Here is a 4,964-nt window from a genome sequence, read left to right on the forward strand (position 1 = left end):
TGTAACATGTTTTTCATTTCTAGTTCAAGGCTCTGCTGAATTATATTATATAATTAGTAAAGGGTTCCAATCCATTTACGGCAAAATCAAACTTTCATACCGCTAATATGGAAATAACGCAAACTATGGCGGTCTGGGGTCTTGATTTGTTGAATGGGTTTAGGTATGATATTCTAATATATCTTTAAAGTTCGCTCAGTGGGAGTTTTTGAATAGCTCCTTTTTTTTTAATGGTCATCGATAATATTTGAAAATTTACAAGCACTATTCGATTGACAAAATTTTAGATTATTTATTGAATATCTTTAAATGCTCATATAAGCTTCCAGTTTCCGCGTGTCTGATTAGGTGTTGTTCTTCAAAGGTTCTTCGAGTCCATTTCAGTCAAAAAGTTCAATTTATGTTCAGTACTCAATGCGTGTGATACTGACGAATAGTCACTTGCAATTACCCCCCTCCCCCCATTCTCTCTCTCTCTCTCTCTCTCTCTCTCTCTCTCTCTCTCTCTCTCTCTCTCTCTCTCTCTCTCTCTCTCTCTCTCTCTACTATAAATTATAATTATTTCATTATTTGTAGCCTGTAACAATGAAATTTTTATTATTATTATTATTATTACTATTTTAATGTGGTTTATGCAGTTTCTTGTTTGAGCGTATGTCAGTCATTTTTATTAATCCCCCACTACTATTTCTTTTCCCCTGTTATCAAGCGAGAGAATATCCATGTCCCCTCAAACAATTTCAAACAGTCGCCTGAGAAGATTAAAGGACGCAGTCTCTCATTATGCTTGAAAATACCTTCTGATTACGTATTAGAAAAGGTCAGAGGTTTTTAAGGTCAGGTTCCATTATCTCCTCATTCATTTTTATTGCAGATTGCTTTTGGAAGTGCAAGTGCGCTTTGCTATCATATTAGCATCAAAATGAGATGTTCTATATTGTTTTATATTAACACACACACGTGTATATATATATATATATATATATATATATATATATATATATATATATATATATATATATATATATATATATATATATATTCAGTATATAAATATATATATATGTATATATATATTCAGTATATATATATATATATATATATATATATATATATATATATATATATATATATACATACATGCATGCATGCATGCATACATACATACATATATATATATGTATGTATACTGTATATATATATATATATATATATATATATATATATATATATATATATGTATATATACTGTATATATATATATATATATATATATATATATATATATATATATATATATATATATATATACATATATATACATATATATATATATGTATATATACGTATATATACATATATATACATATATATATATATATATATATATATATATATATATATATATATATATATATATATATATATATATATCGTATGTATGGGAATTACCATATAAAAGTACAAGAGGTTGTAAAGAGAGTATGACTGGATGGTTGAAGACGATTACCCTCAAGAATCCTCGCAATTTTAAGTGACTTCATCCTGAAACTGTAATTACCAAATCATTTTCAGCTCTCGGTATATTGAAATCAAGTTTATAATCTTTTCATAATATGGTTACTTTAATTTTTCTGAAATACTTTATTTTGATTATATGGGAACAGGTGTGGAAATAAGAAAAATTATATCAAAATTTTGGGGGAAATTTCGTTAACCCTTCATTTCTCTCTCCCGCCCCGCCCCCCCCCCCCCCCCTTCCCACCTCTCCCACCCTGTTTCTATAAGTCGCAATCACATAAAACCTTTTTTGGGTTATATTTAGATTGCATCCCGAGTTGGAAACATTTTAATTAGAGAGTTTGTTTACCAGAATATTAAGGTAAATGGTTTTGGAGATTTGTTGGGGTTTTTAGTTAGGTCTGCCATTTTTACTTCGTTTTGCTGATGAATATTTACAAATTGTTGTGTTTTCTGTTATTTAGGCGGAAATATTTTTACTTGAATGTCTAGGGAGGATGTTTTGAGGCATTTCTATGAAATATAAAGGGTTTTTCAAGATCCATATTCCTGGGCATTTTCATTTAGGGTCACTCAACTTTTAACTTAAAAAAAAAAAAAAAAAAAAAAAAAAAAGCAATTTTTTTCTGACCTTACTGAAGGAGACCATCATTATTTAGATATATTTTTTGGTTAGTTATTTATGGCTTGCTAAGGGTAGTTATATGATGATGCGTTAAATGTATGTTTATACTATATATACCCTTTGACTATTAATAATTTGATGTTTAACGACAGTCATTAATTTGATGAAATTTCTTGATTTCAAGATTTGCATTTTTTTTTTTCCAAATGAAGAGGATTATAGAACAGCGGTCATGCTTTTCATACTGAAAACTATCAGGACGATAATATTAAGTTCTACTTTCCAACAGAGATTTGTCAAGAAATCAGCTTCAGTACCTGAGGAACGGCACCTTCAGCGGTCTCTGGAGACTCAGGATTCTGATCCTCAGTGAAAACAACCTTACCGAACTGACAGAAGGAGCCTTTGCCGGATTGCATAACCTTCGGAACTTGTAAGTAAAGACCGGTGCAAAACAGGAAAAGTTTTCCCTTTTTGGGTACACTTAGAAAAAAAAAAACATGATTTTAACCGGAAATTCTACGTTGAAAATATATTGTTCTCAACTGCATTTCAATAGAATACAGGCAACCGTAATTTTGCGTTACTTTTTTATTATCTTTTACGGGTTGGTGACCATAATATCACTTTTACGTCAATATATCCTGGCATAAATTTTGCCAGACATTTACAGTGTTTTTGATACAATTTTTTAACAGTGTACCTATGGGAAATAAGTACTTTTAAGGAAATTTGATATTTTTAAATTTTAAATTTCCATGCACGGAGTGTTAACTTTAAAGTGTGAATATGTTGATTTATAGATCTATTGTAATTACTGTATTTATAACGGCACTGAAAGAGTTCCTTTAACCTAAATTTTGTAATCCAATCCAATTCCCTTTAGTGATTACAGTGTGGGATAATACTTTCATTGAGGATGATAATTGACTCATAATATTTAATTTATTCAATGTTGATTTTTATCATCACAATGATGTGAAGAATAAGTCAGCCTTAGGGAACATTAACATGATTTTATTCAAAGTTTTAGCCGCTTCAGTTCTCATTATTATGATGAATGAATATTTTAGAGGTATTCTACGCTTCCTATTAAGTTACGACATTTGAGGAGTCGCATTGTGGTTTCACTTGATAACTAGAATACCAGAAATGTTCGAGGAAATTGATACGCCCTAATTTTCTTTTGAAGTCGTAGTATTTTTTAATAGGATTTGTATTTTATGTTGTAGGTAATTCTGACTTTATTTTGCGATTTTCATATATACTTTTGCTGTATTTTAACTTTTATTCAGAATTATTTTGATATTAATAGCAAAAATGGAAAAGTAACTTTTGTCATGAATCATCTTTCAGTGGAAGCCTAAACTTTTTTTTCTGTTTTTTATTTCACTAAATGGTAAATGATTATAGTATAATTTCCTATTCCGTATTATCCTCATTATTTTTACGAATGTTTGATGCTCAGTCGAAGAGAATTCAGCATAACATAAATCCAAAAATTTTGTATATAATGTTGTCATTGCTATTCCGACCCCAGATTACATGATTAAATTAATTTCTCTCTCTCTCTCTCTCTCTCTCTCTCTCTCTCTCTCTCCTCTCTCTCTCTCTCTCTCTCTCTCTCCCCGTGGTGGGTAGTGTAGTGGTAGAAGCAGGTGATCGCTTGGGGCCACGGTTGCTATATGGCTTCACACAGTCCTGTTTTCATCAAAGCTTCCTGGATTTCTTAATTAAACAGTTTGGCTGGAAGGAAATCTATAACAACACTTTCTCCACAATTTATGTTTATTATAACCCAGTGTTTGACATAATGAATGCATGTAGGCGTAACTTGTGTATGAGTTTGTTTACGAAAGTATCAAATATCGTGTGTGTGTGTGTATATATATATATATATATATATATATATATATATATATATATATATATATATATATATATATATATATACACACACGTGTATATATATACGTGTGTGTATGTATATATATATATATATATATATATATATATATATATATATATATATATATATATATTATATATATATGTATATATATATATTATATATATATATTATATATATATATTATATATATATATATATGTATATATATATATATATATATATATATATATATATATATATATATATTAGATGAAAGACACCAATTGAATTATGGCTACAGTTTAGCCTCGTTAATTTTAGGGAAATATGATTATTTTTATTTGTAAAAAGATTAGATTATCTTTGGAAGAAAGTTGATTTTCTTTATCTTCTGGTTGTGTGCGTATCTCCCATATATAATGAAGAGCAAGTGTCTGACTATATTTGTATATGTATTCATATATATATATATATATATATATATATATATATATATATATATATATATATATATATATATTTATATATATATATATATATATATATATATATTTATATATATATATATATATATATTTATATATATATATATATATATATATATATATATATATATATATATATATATATTTATATATATATATATATATATGTGTGTGTGTGTGTGTACACACTCCCCAATGTCTCTCTCTTTAATGTCTATGAAGCGATAGCTATGAATTGTGCAGTGTCTCTAGGGGGTTCGTCAAGCTGCTGGTTAGCCATTTGTGTAGGTGTATAATGAGCTTTATATTATAGAGATTTCCTACCAACAATGTTCGTCCACGATTCAGCACTTGAAGTTAGAGAAATAGCTTAAAGTAAAATAGAAATTATTTACTGTATAGGTTCAAATGTGTCCTATTGACCGAAAAAATAATAAAATCT

General features: G+C 28.0%; 1 long non-coding RNA gene across 1 annotated transcript in view; it reads left to right on the top strand.

The window, feature by feature from the left end:
* The window catches only part of LOC137621192 (uncharacterized), a 45,399-nt gene extending 42,826 nt beyond the window's left edge, over nucleotides 1-2,573 (top strand). The window contains exon 4 of the long non-coding RNA XR_011040169.1: nucleotides 2,436-2,573. This is a non-coding gene — a long non-coding RNA (uncharacterized lncRNA). The remainder of the gene's footprint in view (nucleotides 1-2,435) is intronic.
* The last annotated feature ends 2,391 nt before the right edge of the window (nucleotides 2,574-4,964 follow it).

This window comes from Palaemon carinicauda, chromosome 27 (genome assembly GCF_036898095.1).
Source record: "Palaemon carinicauda isolate YSFRI2023 chromosome 27, ASM3689809v2, whole genome shotgun sequence".
Classification (NCBI taxonomy): domain Eukaryota; kingdom Metazoa; phylum Arthropoda; class Malacostraca; order Decapoda; family Palaemonidae; genus Palaemon; species Palaemon carinicauda.